The sequence below is a fragment of the Oncorhynchus mykiss genome, chromosome 24, assembly GCF_013265735.2.
Source record: "Oncorhynchus mykiss isolate Arlee chromosome 24, USDA_OmykA_1.1, whole genome shotgun sequence".
Taxonomy (NCBI): domain Eukaryota; kingdom Metazoa; phylum Chordata; class Actinopteri; order Salmoniformes; family Salmonidae; genus Oncorhynchus; species Oncorhynchus mykiss.
The window spans coordinates 30,698,482-30,718,031 of record NC_048588.1 but is presented as its reverse complement, the minus strand read 5'-3'; the positions used below and the strand labels follow the sequence as shown (position 1 = coordinate 30,718,031).

General features: G+C 43.1%; 1 protein-coding gene across 4 annotated transcripts in view; it reads right to left on the bottom strand.

Annotated features, from left to right (window-relative positions):
* LOC110503393 (roundabout homolog 1) overlaps positions 1-10,190 on the bottom strand; it is a 528,269-nt gene extending 518,079 nt beyond the window's left edge. For 2 of the 4 annotated variants that reach the window (XM_036961721.1, XM_036961723.1), the window contains exon 1: positions 9,838-10,189. The gene's annotated coding sequence lies outside the window, so the exon portion shown is untranslated. Of the gene's footprint in view, positions 1-9,837 lie in introns of all 4 variants that reach the window. The other 2 variants (XM_036961725.1, XM_036961722.1) reach the window with 2 other exon arrangements.
* Positions 10,191-19,550: the final 9,360 nt, after the last annotated feature.

Below are 19,550 nucleotides of genomic sequence, written 5' to 3'. Positions count from 1 at the left end.
CTGCTAAATTATGCAGCATCCTACCGATGTCGCAACACAAAACAATAGAGCAAGGATATTTATCCAAATGCTGGATGTGTTTAGAAAGCAGGTGTTGATGAAGGAGGTTTGGTCAGTCTGAAATGATACTGTGTGGTATGAAGACAGGCAGGGGTGGAGAGTGGACAGTATGAGAGCTTGAAACCGGTGCACATGCTGCAGACAGATACACATTAAATGTACTTACTAACCACTTTACCCTGAAACAAATGACTGTAATGACAAAATTATTAAACCGTGAAAAAAGCTTCAATAAGATCCCATACAGTATATTAGCAGCACCCTGAAGCAGTGATTGAGATCATCAGCAATGAGCTCTGAAATGTTACATTAGATTGATGTCTGTGGAATGAAGAGATTACTAGAAGTAGCATGACTGTGTGTGCCTGTGGTTGACAATGAACCAAACAGTCACTGAGGGAGAAGCGTAGAGAGAGCTGGCTACTGCTAAACAACGAGATGTGTAACTGAGAGAGGCTGACACGCACAGTGTTATGTTTTAAGAAGACAAACTAAAAGTGGAATTGACAGCATTTTAGCAACATGAATTCTTATTCAAATCTTTTCATATTTAACTAAGCAAGTCAGTTAAGAACAAATTCTTATTTACAAGAACAGCCGAACTGCCTTGTTGAGGGGCAGAAAGACAGATGTTTACCTTGTCAGCTCGGGGTTTTCATCTTGAAACCTTTCGTTTACTGGCCCAACGCTTTAACCACTAGGCTACCTTCCACCCCTCATATAGACCCCCAGGAAGAATGTGACATTTAAAAAATGAAAAAATCTGACAAGCGAGCACTTACATATGGTAATTTTCACATTTTCAAAAATGTTTAGAATGTTTGGGAATGATGTAATGTAACGATGTGAGCTGAGAGTCGGGAAGCAAGTTCAGGGAGTGAGTGTTTTAATAAATAAAATAAACAATGAACACAAAACACAAACAACTTACCGACATGAAAACAGAGTCAATAACACCTGAGGAAAGAACCAAGGGGAGTGACAGATATAGGGAAGACAATCAAGGAGGTGATGGAGTCCAGGTGAGTGTCATGAGGCGCAGGTGCGCGAGACGATGGTGACAGGTGTGCGGGATAATAAGCAGCCTGATGACCCAGAGGCCGGAGAGGGAGTATACGTGACAGCACCCCCTCCCCGACGAACGGCTCTAGCCGCAGGACATCGTCAAAGGGGATGAACCCAGGGATCAGGAGCGAAGCGGTCACCCCTGCTGATGTGCGAGAACCTGTCATGCCAGCTGAAGCACAGAAACCTGTCGAGTCAGCTGGGTCGCGGGAACCTGACTGATGAGTTAAGGCAGGGGAGCCTGCTGATCCGGCTGAGGCATGAGAACCTGACAGATGAGTTAAAGCAGGGGAGCCTGCCGATCCGGCTGAGGCATGAGAACCTGACAGATGAGTTAAAGCAGGGGAGCCTGCTGATCCGGCTGAGGCATGAGAACCTGACAGATGATTTAAAGCAGGGGAGCCTGCTGATCCGGCTGAGGCATGAGAACCTGACAGATGAGTTAAGGCAGAGGAGCCTGCTGATCAGGCTGAGGCATGAGAACCTGACAGATGAGTTAAGGCAGAGGAGCCTGCTGATCCGGCTGAGGCATGAGAACCTGACAGATGAGTTAAGGCAGGGGAGCCTGCTGATCCGGCCGAGGCATGAGAACCTGACGAGCCGGTGGAAGCAGGGGAGCCTGGCGATCCGGCGGAGGCATGAGAGCCTGTAGGCCCTGCCAGTATGCCCTGCCATCACTCACTTTGAACTGGACTGTGTGTTTACAGGCAGTAGGCCCTGCCATCACTCACTTTAAACTGGACCTTGTGATTACAGGCAGTAGGCCCTGCCATCACTTACTTTGAACTGGATCTTGTGTTTACAGGCAGTAGGCCCTGCCATCACTCACTTTGAACTGGACCATGTGTTTACAGGCAGTAGGCCCTGCCATCACTCACTTTGAACTGGACCTTGTGATTACAGGCAGTAGGCCCTGCCATCACTCACTTTGAATTGGACTGTGTGTTTACAGCCAGTAGGCCCTGCCATCAATCACTTTGAACTGGACTGTGTGATTACAGGCAGTAGGCCCTGCCATCACTCACTTTGAACTGGACCTTGTGTTTACAGGCAGTAGGCCCTGCCATCACTCACTTTGAACTGGACCTTGTGTTTACAGGCAGTAGGCCCTGCCATCACTCACTTTGAACTGGACCTTGTGATTACAGGCAGTAGGCCCTGCCATAACTCACTTTAAACTGGACCATGTGTTTACAGGCAGTAGGCCCTGCCATCACTCACTTTGAACTGGACCTTGTGATTACAGGCAGTAGGCCCTGCCATCACTCACTTTGAACTGGACCATGTGTTTACAGGCAGTAGGCCCTGCCATCACTCACTTTGAACTGGACCTTGTGTTTACAGGCAGTAGGCCCTGCCATCATTCACTTTGAACTGGACTGTGTGTATACAGGCAGTAGGCCCTGCCATCACTCACTTTGAACTGGACCTTGTGTTTACAGGCAGTAGGCCCTGCCATCACTCACTTTGAACTGGACCTTGTGTTTACAGGCAGTAGGCCCTGCCATCACTCACTTTGAACTGGACTGTGTGATTACAGGCAGTAGGCCCTGCCATCACTCACTTTGAACTGGACCATGTGTTTTACAGGCAGTAGGCCCTGCCATCACTCACTTTAAACTGGACCATGTGTTTACAGGCAGTAGGCCCTGCCATCACTCACTTTGAAATGGACTGTGTGATTACAGGCAGTAGGCCCTGCCATCACTCACTTTGAACTGGACCATGTGTTTACAGGCAGTAGGCCCTGCCATCACTCACTTTGAACTGGACTGTGTGATTACAGGCAGTAGGCCCTGCCATCACTCACTTTGAACTGGACCTTGTGTTTACAGGCAGTAGGCCCTGTCATCATTCACTTTGAACTGGACTGTGTGTTTACAGGCAGTAGGCCCTGCCATCACTCACTTTGAACTGGACCTTGTGTTTACAGGCAGTAGGCCCTGCCATCACTCACTTTGAACTGGACCTTGTGTTTACAGGCAGTAGGCCCTGCCATCACTCACTTTGAACTGGACTGTGTGATTACAGGCAGTAGGCCCTGCCATCACTCACTTTGAACTGGACCATGTGTTTTACAGGCAGTAGGCCCTGCCATCACTCACTTTGAACTGGACCTTGTGTTTACAGGCAGTAGGCCCTGCCATCATTCACTTTGAACTGGACCTTGTGTTTACAGGCAGTAGGCCCTGCCATCACTCACTTTGAACTGGACCTTGTGTTTACAGGCAGTAGGCCCTGCCATCATTCACTTTGAACTGGACCTTGTGATTACAGGCAGTAGGCCCTGCCATCATTCACTTTGAACTGGACCTTGTGTTTACAGGCAGTAGGCCCTGCCATCACTCACTTTGAACTGGACCTTGTGTTTACAGGCAGTAGGCCCTGCCATCACTCACTTTGAACTGGACCATGTGTTTTACAGGCAGTAGGCCCTGCTATCACTCACTTTGACCTGGACCTTGTGTTTACAGGCAGTAGGCCCTGCCATCACTCACTTTGAACTGGACTGTGTGTTTACAGGCAGTAGGCCCTGCCATCACTCACTTTGAACTGGACTGTGTGATTACAGGCAGTAGGCCCTGCCATCACTTACTTTGAACTGGACTGTGTGTTTACAGGCAGTAGGCCCTGCCATCACTTACTTTGAACTGGACTGTGTGTTTACAGGCAGTAGGCCCTGCCATCACTCACTTTGAACTGGACCTTGTGTTTACAGGCAGTAGGCCCTGCCATCACTCACTTTGAACTGGACCTTGTGATTACAGGCAGTAGGCCCTGCCATCACTCACTTTGAACTGGACTGTGTGTTTACAGGCAGTAGGCCCTGCCATCACTCACTTTGAACTGGACTGTGTGTTTACAGGCAGTAGGCCCTGCCATCACTCACTTTGAACTGGACCATGTGTTTTACAGGCAGTAGGCCCTGCCATCACTCACTTTGAACTGGACCATGTGTTTTACAGGCAGTAGGCCCTGCCATCACTCACTTTGAACTGGACCATGTGTTTTACAGGCAGTAGGCCCTGCCATCACTCACTTTGAACTGGACTGTGTGTTTACAGGCAGTAGGCCCTGCCATCATTCACTTTGAACTGGACCTTGTGTTTACAGGCAGTAGGCCCTGCCATCACTCACTTTGAACTGGACCTTGTGTTTTACAGGCAGTAGGCCCTGCCATCACTCACTTTGAACTGGACTGTGTGTTTACAGGCAGTAGGCCCTGCCATCACTCACTTTGAACTGGACTGTGTGTTTACAGGCAGTAGGCCCTGCCATCACTCACTTTGAACTGGACCTTGTGTTTACAGGCAGTAGGCCCTGCCATCACTCACTTTGAACTGGACCTTGTGTTTTACAGGCAGTAGGCCCTGCCATCACTCACTTTGAACTGGACTGTGTGTTTACAGGCAGTAGGCCCTGCCATCACTCACTTTGAACTGGACTGTGTGTTTACAGGCAGTAGGCCCTGTCATCACTCACTTTGAACTGGACCTTGTGATTACAGGCCGTTGCAACAGTGCGCCTCTAGATCACTAGAACACATTCGCCAAAAGCCACAAAATACACCTGATTGGATTTCTACAAATATGTAAACACCACAGGAGTCCTCTTACATTTGGGAACTACCAAATCTACCAAAAATACCATAGTGTAACAGAGCCTATTTTAAAAAACTTTTATAAAGTTGGTTTTGTAGCATAAACTGGGAATTTGATATTTTTTAATTATATTATGAATGTCTGTTTGTTTAATATCTGCAAAATATTTCAAACGCGGTCAGTTCCACTTTAAGGTTTTTAAAAACAGGGCGTTACTCTTCATGAAGTGCTGCTGGCTGAGTTTCAGTGGACTGAATCTCTCCTAGAGAACTAGCAAAGAGAGGACTTCATCCAAGCCGCTGAGCATCTCCATTTCCTTCCCCCTCTTACCTCACTCCTCCATCATCCTCTTTTCTCTTTTCACCCACGTTTTCATGCAGTTCTCTTCTTCAATCACTATCGGTCCTTATTCTTCTGCAGAGCGCTCTGATTAAAATATATATTGTATTCTGCATCACTTTTAAGAGACATCCCAACGGAATTCACTACAGTGAAGTTTAAAGCTTTGATTTCAAAGTAAAGCGCAATGATCTCAAGACGTGATGAAGAGAGCTGGCTGGGTTTAACAACATAATGATAAAAGACTAACAACTGGCAAGTGGGGGGTTTCATCATACCCCTCTTTGGAGATCCACCCTCTCCAAAGAGGCCACTGTATCCATCTAGCTACATTGGTTGAAAATTGCTTTCCCAAATTGTTTTATTTAATTTAGCTTATGGTAGAGCAAATGTATTCATGACAACGCATAACAACATGGCTGCCACCTGCAGTTCAGATGTGTCAGACCAGACCATTCACCCAGATCCTACTATCCTCACACCAGATTTGACTAATTGACTCACCACAGAGGTTGACATGAAGACAGACATGGCATCCACAGGGTGCAATGATGACCATGTCATAGAGAAGTAATGAGACTTGCCACCAACCCCCAATACTGGACTCCCTGCAGGAGAGGGTCAGGGTGGTGAAAGGAGACAGGGTCTCTCTCGTGTCAGGCCCACAGCCTCAGGGCACTATGGGGATGAGCCGTGGAGGACAGGAGATGGGAGGTTTTCAATCAGACAGACCACCTCAGAGCACACATCATCATCGCGTCCCTATCACAGCAGTACAGCCATGCGATTAAAAAAACGAAAGAAGAGAAATCAATCGTCAGCAGCCTCAAGCCATTCGAACATCTGGACAGTCGGTTGAGGACCAATAATCACTTCCCCTATTGTTTCCCCAGCAGCAGTGAGAGGTGTGTTTTTTTTCTTTTTAGGAAAGATGCCGATTGTGAGTACAATTTGATGCCAATTGTGAGTACAGTTTGATGCCGATTGTGTGTAGTTTGATGCTGATTGTGAGTACAGTTTGATGCCGATTGTGAGTGCAGTTTAATGCCGATTGTGAGTGCAGTTTGATGCCGATTGTGAGTGCAGTTTGATGCCGATTGTGAGTACAGTTTTATGCCGATTGTGAGTGCAGTTTGATGCCGATTGTGAGTACAGTTTGATGCCGATTGTGAGTGCAGTTTGATGCTGATTGTGAGTGCAGTTTGATGCCGATTGTGAGTGCAGTTTGATGTCGATTGTGAGTGCAGTTTGATGCCGATTGTGAGTGCAGTTTCAGGTAGACTTAGACTTCATTAGACTTAACTTTAGGCAATACAATGTTCAACGCCAAGTTCCTTCCCCACAGAGATAAGACAAATGATACAACAGCTTCGTAAAGGAAATGTGTTCCCAGCGCCAGCTGTAACTGCACGCACCAAACTCTGTATGCCTTTCACACAATCCTTATCGACACAGCTGTCATTGTTGTTGGTTTTACCCACAGAATTGGATTCTTTTTAGCTGCCTCTCTTTTCCAAATATCACTAATCCTGCTAGATGAAATCTGCTGATGTTCTCCTTTGGCTTCCACACACCTATATTCCTAGTTGGCCTGATAAGCCTTAGATTTACCATGGGGGTATATCTGGTCTGCCTCTCTGGATCATAGAGATTCACCCAGGCAATAAGAGATACAGCCAGGGCTTCACTGTGGGCACACCCACCTGCCACGTTCCAACAAACACACATACACTTGGCAAGAGAAAAATGTGACATTCATTTAGCCATATCTTTCTCTCCCTCTAGCCTCCATCCTGTATCTCTACTCGTGTTTCAGTACCTTTCAGCTCCATTGTGAACACCAAGAGATTAGGCCTAAAAGCCTGCAGTGGACACAGCCCAGCCATGTTGACAGACAGGGCACAGTAAGAAGACTATACCTGAGAAATATCCTCAGGCCAACTAATCAGGCAGCAAATATTTGCACTGACAAAATAAGGGGGGGGGGAACAGAAGACCCAAATCAATCAATAATGGAATGGAATTACAGGTTGTGTGCAACAAAGCCTCTCAGTGTTCACACCTCTCATAAAACCATTACAAAAAAACGAGAAGCCCTCTACATTGCAAAAACCTAATCACATTATTTTTGCCATAAATAATGCATACTCAAATATTATTGAAATTCAATGAGATTTACATGTAGCCGGATGGATATTCCATCACTTTGCTGAGAGCGCTACACCTCACAGCCTGGCAGACAATAAAGATAAGTCAATTCTATAATCAGATTGATTTCTTGTACTTTTTCCAACATATTAAAATGTTAAATATATTCTATTGACATGGGTCTTTGATAAAACTTTACTTTCCAGTGTAGAATTTCTGTCTGCACTCCATCACCTCCTTGAGCTTTACTGCTATCAAGAACTACTCATAAAATCATTGTAATAGTCTCTCTAGACAGATGGGTTGCCTCCCACAATGTAACCAATGTTTCTAGTGCTGTAAACCAATTCCGTTTGAAGTTATTTTCAGCCAATGAAAGAAAGGGACCTGCAACTCATGAATCACTAGTAAAGTCTCAACTTGGCAGAGTCATGACATGACAGAAAAGCAAGGGTTTACAGGCTAGTGTTCACAGTCCAGTGGAGGAGGTCAGAGCAGCACAGAGAAGGAGAACGGAGAACGCGAGGAGAGAGTGATGGGAAATCAGGATATGGGTGTTCAGGTCTGTAGAGGGCGTGTTTGGGCCCATCAGGAAAGTGCTGAACTCAGTGAAGTGAGTAACATCTTCCTCTAAAATCACACCAGGGCCTGATTACATGAGGAAGCAGAGCATGGGCAGAAAAACAGGAGTTTCACAGCAGACTGACTGGTTCACCTGGCCACAGAAATCCCTGCAGCCGTGTTTTAATCCTAATCCAGAAGGAATACAGGCAGTGGGATTAGAGGTGGTCACACATTGGTGGTCTCAGAGGAGAAGATCCTAAAAGTTCAGCACAAACATAAGAGACCTGGAACAGAATCCACAAACACACACTTGGATGAATATATGATGTGCCATAGATGAACTTGATTATACTGTCGTAAGCATCAGTACCAGTATTATATGTAACTTAATGTAACTGCCATGGCAAGGTCCCCTGAGGGAAGTGAAATACTTCACAGTAGAGTTGTAACTTAGTGTTGAGCATTACCAGACGGGGACAAATGATCTGACCTTGCCCACATGGCATATACATATACATCAACCATACTGCTCAGTGATACGCAACGCTCTGGAGTTCTACAGTGTGCACAATAAAAGACATCTCAGGCTAGGCTATGGAGACACATCTAAGTAAGATGATTCTTACTGTAGATAGTGGATCAACCTCTTGAGATTGTGACATTCACAGCCTTCTGTAGTATCAGAAGCCCAATGTATTGATTGTCTCATAGTCCTCAATGCAATTCCCTGTAAGATCCTTGACTATCAATGCGGCAAGCTACCTTGGTGGATATGCTAATTGCAAATCACCAACGTGCAATGAACATTTATGAATGAAATGCATATGATAGGTAGACATTTTAAATCAAGCAATACACATATTTTCATAACACAGGAACAGATTACTATACATTTTCTGGGTATATTTTCATATAAGAGGTGACTCAATAATTATTTGGATATCTATATGGAAAAATACTTCTCTCACGCGCAAATTGAAATATACAAAATCCACTAAATAATCAGATATTGAAAACGAGTGAATCGTAAAGATAACACTGGAAATAATCAATCTAACGTGTATAAGTTAAGTTTTTGCTACAATGACAATCAGTCATATTTAATTTCATTCCCTTTTATGACACGATACTCCCAAGTGGACATTTGCGGAAACTTTCAGCACCTCACCGAGAGGACAGCTCTAGCGGAAATGATTTCCATGGCTACAAAGTGCAGCTTGTTGAGGTGAGCTCAGACTTGACTGATTGAATATTCAACTCTTTACACTTCAAACGAGGATGGCTATTTGTATTTGGTTCAGATGGAGATTATATTATACATCCTCGTTTACATGCAGAGGTGTCTTATAGGCTACCATGCGGCGCACGGACAGCCGGGGATAGAAAGATGCCAGCTCTGTGCTTTTACGCCAGCTCGTGCTGGCTTCACTAAGAATGATCAATAAGAATTTTCTATTCAACAATTATTCACAGTTATGTAATATTTCACAAGAGTGACAACAAGTGGTAAACTTTACACGCACAATAAATTACATTGGCATAAATGACTATTACAAAACAAATGCTGGGTATCCAATTTCACTATAATTAAAGTTTAAAATTAAAGCAAAAGGCCAGAGGATGCATCAGTAAAACCATGATGACGCACTGAATGCTTCTCAAGCTGCTGTTAATACAGTGTCCACACCCGAATATGTTTTAACCAATACCTATGTAGACCCATCTACATTTGCCTAGCCTACAGTTCCTTTTGAGATATAGTGATGTAGACAATAATCGATGGGCTTTATGGCCGCGGGCTGCTTTCTTTTGATTCTTGCAATAAAATAAACTAAATGAACTCTAAATATGAAAATATGTTAATGTACTGAAATGTTCTGTTTTGGAAAAATACTAGGGTGTAAAAACAAACACCGTTAAAACATTGCCCAGGTAGGCTACATAGCCGACCGACAAAAGAGGAATTAATGCTTTCCACTCCTGCACTAGATGCATCTCATTCTGTGAGCAAACCAACCGTGCACAGACACTTAAAACTCACAAATAAATGGCAACTTACCCACTTTTCCAATTTCTGCGGTATTATACTGGTCTGTGTGCTTGTAGAAATCAAAAGAAGAATTGGTCCATGCTCACATAAACATATGTGAAACTTTCCTGTGTAGCCCACTTTAACCCGCACCGCAAACACCATAGAATGGCAAATGAAAACTACAACTGCCAACTGGACGAGTTGAGCGGATGTCGGTAATTATCTGCTTGTAAAAACAAAAGATCTGATACTGGAACCAAATCAGTCTTCTAGAGAAGCCTAATCCTCGAGAAGATGTGAATCGTGTACCGTTATTTATAGAATAGTTAAAGCAGATATGGAAAAGCAGCGCATACAAATCTGTCCATGCCCCTTCTCTTCTCCTGCAGCGGAGCGGCCAGTCAGCCTCCCTGGGTCCTAAAGCTGCGCTAAATATTCCCTCTGCCACAGGAGGAGTAAAACAGTGAGTCCTATTTGATCTGACTGCAGTGGGTGGTTTATTGTGAAATGAATGTACATTCTGAATCTTGACTTTTGACCAATAGTGGATGTTCAACATGGGAAACGAGAATGTGGAGCTCCAACTCATTCTCCGTGATAGACTATTTATAATCTTGGGCTGTTATTATAAGGTCTGTGATAGGCCTAGGCTAATGTGAACCTGTGTTAGCCTAATCAAGACTCGAAACTAGCATTAGTCATGGCTGTTCTCGCCTGACTTGAGTAATAACCTCAAATCAAATAAAACATGAACAAACTTGACCTATTTTTACCTGCTTCTTTTCTACTCGAAGAGCTCCCTGTGTCTGTCACATACATTGCAAATTTGCAATAGGGAACTATGTCATCATCTTGTTGTTTCTCATGGCAACCTCCTCTTTGATTAAACTGCTGAGAAATTGAGGCGCGTGGGGTACGTGTTAGTTCACCCATGTAATGATAGTGTAACCATTTCCTTTCGTCTACCTTATCCCTGAAAATATTTCAAATGTATGAGTCATTTATATACAAAAACTCATAACCAGTTCAAGATGAAAATCCATGAGCTCAGGATCATAACTATAAACATGTTTAAACCAGAAACACACACTCCTGTCCACAAATATACAGCTAGTAAATGATCAGATTTCTTCAGGCACAAATCTAGGTATTTGGGAGAAAATAGGCAAAATATGGTTTCTTCAAGATCCTGGTCACTGTCAATTATAAAGGAGAGTTAAGGTTAATCACAAAGGTCTCTAATTATAATAACTGCCACATTTAGACTATTCAGTAAAATATGCTTTACACTGTTTGTAGCCTTCTGTCTGGAAAATAAGTTTGTGATGAACATGTTAGCTTTTAACTTGCCTTCTGCTGAAAAGTGAAATCATTTAAGGATAAAATATTATATTTGGCTACAAAATAGTAGTCTCTGTTGATGCATTTCCATCATGGCTTTGGAACAGTCCATCAATTCATGCATTGTTCTTCCCATCTCTTCTCTCCCTCTGTTTGTAGATTGAAAATGAAGCCATTTCAAACTCAAACATGTTTTAACGATCTGATGTATTTCTAGAATAATAACTAAGGATAAAACCTACCCCCCTTCTGTCAATCACTTTGAGGCCGGCTGTTTGAAATGTATTGAGTCGACATGCAGGGCCCTGCCAGCTAACCGTCCCTCCATCTGCATTTTAACATGCCTGTCTGGGCTGAGTGTGCTGACCAGTGTGGTAATGGGGTAAGTACAGGGGTAATGGGGAACTCCAATCAGTCCTAATTCTCCCCACATACTCATCATCCCACAATGCACAGCTGCACACTCCTTCAAGGGCCTGTTCTTCTTCTCTATGTATATATTGTTTAGAAGGGTGTAGTAGTCAATACTGGGTCCATCTTCATTGAATTAAATAGGGGTTCCTTTCTGCAGTGTTTTTAGATGGATAGATTTGTAATTACAATGACGCTTGAATATATTGTGGAATAATTATGTTCAAGGTCCCTGTCTGGATAGCAGGTTGAGATGATGAAGGACTGTCAATAAGGCATGTACTGATGAGATGCAAAGGAGTAGATTACACTAGTAAAGCCCACCAATCAGAACAGGTATTGAAATGAAATAATGAAACAAGGGCATTTGTATAACAAGTACAAAGAGCAAACAGCTGGGATGCTGGCAACTGAGTTGCAATAATTTGAACCCAGAACAGTGTGATGGTCATGGAAGTGGCCCTGTGTTTCCTACTGCAGTGCCGTTGCTGGTTCCGCAGTGTGTCAGATCCTGAGAGCCAGTCATAGTTCAGATCCATTTACATTCACTGGGTGTGCTTGGGACGGAACAGGAAACTGAAGAGTCAGCTGCTGAATTCATGTTTGATATCCGAAGGACAAGCGCCTACATCTGCAACTTGCTAATGATAATACAGAGAATGCAATGACGCACGATGGTGTCGATGGGGAACAAATGAAACGCTGATCTTGACTTGTGTTGATTTTTTTGACTACATCTGACTGGCAAAACAAGTGAAAAACAATGTTTCTCCAACACACGTTGTCATGACGTTACACACCCTGAATGAATTCTGTTTAACTGTGCTGTAGAGGTTGAGAGGGATTTTTAAACTAAAAAGTCAAAACATGGGAATGGTATTCTACTGGTACAGTGATTGCTGCTTAGTGGGAACATGTTAGAGAGTTTAACTTCTCACTGATGGTGATGCTCACTGACCAGTTAAAACAAAATGTTAAATACAATGAACTAGTAAAAATGCTGATGGGACTTTGGGATCGTCCTGATCATACTCATGCTGCCAGGTACAACTCTTCGAGGCAAATGAGCTACACATCATGCATACCACCTCTTTTTATGTCCTTGAGCACTGAGCTCAGAAGGACATTTTAAACGAGTACATGAGGGAAATATTACTTGAGAAGACCTTCAGTTCTTCGAAGCTGGATTCAAGCTTACAGCAGAATTATTGTCTGTGGAATCAAAACAAGGCTGTGTGAAAGAGGGTGAGGAGTTGCAGGGGAAAAGCATGTCCAGATGGACAGAAACCAGAAGTAACATTTCTTGAGCATTCAGGGCATCTCCCATCTGTCCTAATCTGCACCATCCTTGGATGTTGGCGACACAAACATGGAACAGGACTTGGTTTTGGAGAAAACTAAATCAACTGATGGAACAGTCAAATTTAACGAAGAAATACCACATTCTGTATGATATATTGAGTCAGTAATGTTTGGGCCCCTAGTAGTCAAGGTATAATCAAATCAAAGCTTTACTCAATGCTGTGTGCTGTAGCTTATCTCTCCACTGCACTCATTCACCACGGCCCCAGAGCTATGCAAAGGACATGCACCTCTGATGAATAGGGAGCTGTTCTAATGCTGTGTGGCTGGGAGCCCATTGGGATAAAGATATAGAAAGTGTTAGAGGTGTCCATCTACCTGCCGCTAACTCACCTCCCACCTCCTCTCCTCTCGTCTCGTCTCGTCTCCTCCCCCGTCCTCTTCTCTCCCCTCTACTCTCCCATCCTCTCCTAGCCTCTCTCTGGCTGAACTGAGAGCAGGTCCTGCCTCATAAACTCTGCCTGTGGTGTTCGCCCCCCCCCCCCCCCCCCCCCCCCATCAGGCAGTTCTAGAGGAGCAGGAACCAGAGTCTTAACCATGTCCTCATCCTCTGGATAACATGATTATCAGACTCTCTGGCTCCCTCAGCATATACAGTTGAAGTCAGGCATTTACATACACTTAGGTTGGAGTCATTAAAACTCGTTTTTCAACCAATCCACAAATTTCTTGTTAACAAACTATAGTTTTGGCAAGTCAATTAGGACATCTACTTTGTACATGACACAAGTAATTTTTCCAACAATTGTTTACCGACAGATTATTTCACTTATAACTCACTGTATCACAATTCCAGTGGGTCAGAAGTTTACTTACACTAAGTCGACTGTGCCTTTAAACAGCTTGGTAAATTCCAGAAATTATGTCATGGCTTTAGAAGCTTCTGATTGGCTATTTGACATCATTTGAGTGTACCTATGGATGTATTTCAAGGCCTACCTTCAAACTCAGTGCCTCTTTGCTTGACATCATGGGACAATCAAAAGAAATCAGCCAAGACCTCAGAAAAAAATTGTAGACCTCGACAAGTCTGATTCATCCTTGGGAGCAATTTCCAAACGCCTGAAGGAACCACGTTCATCTGTACAAACAATAGTACGCAAGTATAAACACCATGGGATCATGCTGCCATCATACCGCTCAGGAAGGAGACGTGTTCTGTCTCCTAGAGATTAACATACTTTGTGAAAAGTGCAAATCAATCCCAGAACAACAGCAAAGGACATTGTGAAGATGCTGGAGGAAACAGGTACAGAAGTATCTATATCCACAGTAAAACGAGTCCTATATTGACATAGCCTGAAGCCACTGCTCCAAAACAGCCATAAAAAAGCCAGACTACGTTTTGCAACTGCACATGGTGACAAAGATCATACTTTTTGGAGAAATGTCCTCTGGTCTGATCAAACAAAATTAGAACTGTTTGGACATAATGACCATCGTTATGTTTGGAGGAAAAAGGGGGAGGCTTGCAAACGGAAGAACACCATCCCAACCGTGAAGCACGGAGGTGGCACCATAAAGTTGTGGGGGTGCTTTGCTGTAGGAGGGACTGGTGCCCTTCACAAAATAGATGGCATCATATGGAAGGAATAATGTGGATATATTGAAGCAACATCTCAAGACATCAGTCAGGAAGTTAAAGCTTGGTCGCAAATGGGTCTTCCAAATGGACAATGACACCCAAGCATACTTCCAAAGTTGTGGCAAAATGGCTTAAGGACATCAGGTATTGGAGTGCCCATCACAAAGCCCTTACCCCAATCCCATAGAAAATTTGTGGGCAGAATTGAAAAAGTGTGTGCGAGCAAAGAGGCCTACAAACCTGACTCAGTTACACCAGCTCTGTCAGGAGGATTGGGCCAACATTCACCCAACTTATTGTGGGAAGGCTACTCAAAACGTTTTGACCCAAGTTAAACAATTTAAAGGCAATGCTACCAAATACTCTTTGAGTGTATGTCAACTTCTGACCCACTGGGAATGTGATGAAAGAAATAAAAGCTGAAATAAATAATTCTCTCTACTATTATCCTAATATATCACATTCTTAAAATAAAGTGGTGATCCTAACTGATTAAGACAGGGAATTTTTACTAGGTTTAAATGTCAGGAATTGTGAACAACTGAGTTTAAATGTATTTGGCTAAGGTGTATGTAAACTTCTGACTTCAACTGTACCTCTGCTCCTAATGGCTTGTCCCACTATGAGTACAATGCTGTCATCTCACCTCACGCCACGCTCTAGTCAATCCCACTCAGCCAGGGATTGCATTTGACATGGCACAGGAACATTACTCTCTTTTCACACCCCACACACATCCAGCACAAACTGCAACAATCCCTCCCAGTCTCCGTTTCTACTACAACATTGTGTATCTCTTCAACAGACAAGACATTGTGGTTACATATTTTTACTGATCTTTCACCACATAACTTCCTTTGTAAATGAAGACAAATTACCCAGGTGCACGGTGAGTCAATTCATTCAATCTTGTTTGATTAAAAGTGAAACATAAATTAATGTTTAATCAATGGTGGCTGCTGACAATTTAAATAGGGAGGTTGGGCTAATAGTAATGGCTGGAATGGAATAAATTGAATGGTGTACACCTTTTCATTCACTCCATTTCATTCATTATTCTCAGCCGTCCTCCCCTCACCAGCCTCATCTGCCATCACTGTAGTTGCAGCCAATTTGTGATTAATCTGACAATACCATAATGCAATGGATGCCTGTACAGTTTGATTTTCAAAACAGAATGTAATGTAATTTTACAGACGTAAGCTCTACAAACAGCCACAGCAGAACAGCTGCCCTCTCACTACACACCCCTGCCCACCTCGGAGATAAGTAATTTGCTTCTTACAAGTCAGAGCACAGTGTTACCAGGCAGGGGAAAAAGAGAAAGCACATGTGAGTCATTAGCATTAAGATAATATAATGCAGAGGAAATCCACTGCATTCTATAGTGGTCACAAATGCTCCTCATCTCAGATCTCTAGAGTGGTTTATCAATGCTGTTTTGCACAGCGTACAGAAAAATCCATGTGCCCCGTTTACATGGGGAGTGTGAAACGTTTACCATTCACCTGGAATGGGCCTGCACCGATCCCCATATCCCCAGCTAACAGTTTCTTGTATTGGAAGTTAATTCTGCAGTGGAATTAAATTATTAACCATGTCTAAACAAATTAATGTCAAGCCTCAAGCAGGTGCTTTTTTGACAGGCTGAGGGCATTAGCAATCTAGCACAGGAACCATCTCTATCTCCAGCTCAGGGCCCACACCTTAGATGTAATACCCCCCACCCCTCCCAGTTCCCATTTTAGAAGCCATCAGGGGGGAGGCACAGGGGGGACAGACAGAGGCAGCCTGCAGTACTGTGGGACAGATGAATGTGCTATTTGAACCTCTGTAGAGTACAATACTATATACAGGGAGGATTTCATCCCCCCCGAGTCAAGCACAGCAGAACGTATTATCACATACATCTCACAGGACGATTTGTCAGTTAAAACATGTATTCTCACATTCAATTACTATTTACCCCTTCAGGAAAAATGCCTCCATGTGTCACATTACCTTCGAATATAGAGGTGAATAGAGCTTGGTATATGTTTTGAATTCACCAAGTAAATAATCCAGAGATTGAGAAAAATGTTAACACTCCTCACGTTGCCAGACAAGTTCAAGCAAGCTGAGGGCTGCGGTTTAGATGCGGCTGTACTTGTGGCTGTACTTGTGACTGTACTTGTGACTGTACTTGTGACTGTACTTGTGGCTGTACTTGTGGCTGTACTTGTGACTGTACTTGTGGCTGTACTTGTGGCTGTACTTGTGGCTGTACTTGTGGCTGTACTTGTGGCTGTACTTGTGGCTGTACTTGTGACTGTACTTGTGGCTGTACTTGTGGCTGTACTTGTGGCTGTACTTGTGACTGTACTTGTGGCTGTACTTGTGGCTGTACTTGTGGCTGTACTTGTGACTGTACTTGTGGCTGTACTTGTGGCTGTACTTGTGGCTGTACTTGTGACTGTACTTGTGGCTGTACTTGTGACTGTACTTGTGGCTGTACTTGTGACTGTACTTGTGAGCAAGGGTCTTTCTAGACATGGATTAATTGATTGGAGGACAGAGTCTCTGCCATACCTCAATAAGAGTCCAGACCAGACAGATCAAATCAGACCAGAGCAGACCAGAGTAGTCCAGACCAGACCAGAGCAGACCAGAGTAGTCCAGACCAGACCAGACCAGTACAGACCAAAGACAGAGGGTCCATTTATTGATCTATGAGGAGGTGAAGACAGAGGGTCCATTTATTGATCCATGAGGAGATAAAGACAGAGGGTCCATGTATTGATCCGTGAGGAGATAAAGACAGAGGGTCCATGTATTGATCCGTGAGGAGATAAAGACAGAGGGTCCACATATTCTAGCATCTGGTCCTGAGAAATAGCGGTTTACTTTGGTAATGTTATTTTTCCAAAAATAAAAATAGTGCCCCCTAGCTGTGTTTTGCTATATTGCACTTGTGATTTCATGAATATAAATATTTTTAGTAATATTATTTGAATGTGGCGCTATGCAATTCAGCAGTTGTTGATGACAATTATCCCACTAAAGGGATGGGTAGCGTCAAGAAGTTAATTTGTACTCCCCCCCCATACTTAATTGTATCCCATGCTGTGTTGGCATTTTATTAGTGGAACAAACCAACATAACTTTGGTTGTCTTGGTGTTTAAAACAAGTTTGTTCCGGCAAACCCACTCCCTGATATTCTCCAAATCTCCTTGTAAAGCTTGCTGTACCTGTTGCACCGATTGTCTTGCTGTATAATTTGTAGTATCATAGTAGCTTGAGTTAAAAACCTCTTGATACTACCCATCCCGGGTCCGGGAGCGTAATCATCATCTGACACTAATTAGCATAACGCAACGGACATAAATATTACTAGAAAATATTCAGATTCATGAAATCACAAGTGAAATATATTGAAACACTTAGCCTTTTGTTAATCACCCTGTCATCTCAGATTTTGAAAATGCTTTACAGACAAAGCAAGACAAACATTTGTGAAGTTTATCGATAGCCTAGCATAGCATTCTGCCTAGCTAGCAGCAGGCAACCTGGTCACGAAAATCAGAAAAGCAATCAAATTAAATCGTTTACCTTTGATGAGCTTCGGATGTTTTCACTCACGAGACTCCCAGTTAGAGAGCAAATGTTCCTTTTTTCCAAAAATATTATTTTTGTAGGCAAAATAACGTTGTTTGTTCTTCACGTTTGGCTGAGAAATCGACCGGAAATTGCGGTCATGAAAACACCGAAAAATATTCCAAATTAGCTCCATAATATCGACAGAAACATGGCAAACGTTGTTTATAATCAATCCTCAAGGTGTTTTTCAAATATCTATTCGATAATATATCCACTGGGACAATTGGCTTTTCAGTAGGACCGAGAGGAGAAATGGCTACCTCTGTATTTTACACAAGAATCACTCTGAGAGCCATCAGGATTGGATTTTTCTCAGGCTTTCGCCTGCAATATCAGTTCTGTTATACTCACAGACAATATTTTTACAGTTTTGGAAACTTTAGAGTGTTTTCTATCCTAAGCTGTCAATTATATGCATATTCTAGCATTTTGTCCTGACAAAATAGCCCGTTTGCATTGGAAACGTTATTTTTCCAAAAATGAAAATACTGCCCCCTAGTTGCAAGAAGTTTTAAGGCATAAGGAAGGTCGTTGGTATATATTAAATAAAGAAGTGGCCCAAGGCAACTTCCCTGTGGTATTCCACAGTTTAAAGCATGAGAGGAAGAAAATGAACAATTGATATAGGTGGACTGTTTCCTGTCAGTTAGATATGACTGTACCCAATCCTTAAAGCCATAATGCATTCATTTTGTCAAAATTATTTAATGATCCACTAAATCAAATGCTGCACTAAAATCTAAAAATAGTACACCCACAAACCTGCCATTATCCATAGCGTTGAACCTCTGGTCTATGAGGAGGTGAAGACAGAGGGTCTAGCTATTGATCTATGAGGAGGTAAAGACAGAGGGTCCATCTATTGATCTATGAGGAGATAAAGCAGGAAGATACTGTATGTGTTTAACTGATAGTCGATAGAACAGGACTCCATGGGACTGCCATACCAGCTGTCGAAATGAGATGTTTTAATCAAACACTCCCAATGGGTGACAGGTCAACCAGTTCACACAGTATGCAGTGGATATGGCCAACTGCTATGTCTTACAGTGGCTGCAGGAGATTTAGCATATTATTACTGTCTATATAGCTAGGGGTTTCCAATGACTATCCTGATGGTGGATCAGAAATAATCTACCTGCTCAAGAGGGATTTAGGAGAAATCCCATCACAGACCTGTGCTCTACTCTTGATATCTGAAGATGTACCTCCTTTATTCAAGTCAATCACAAGGATATATTCTTTCTTTAAAAAAAATCTATACCGCGAAATCTGACGACAAATGATCTAGTTAGCTAAAGAATCCAACCTTGGAGTTCAGCAGTGTTGTGATGTTAACTCTGTGTGAAGGTCATGACTTGTTCTTCCACCATCCGTATCCTTCACTTAAAAGAGAAAGGCTGG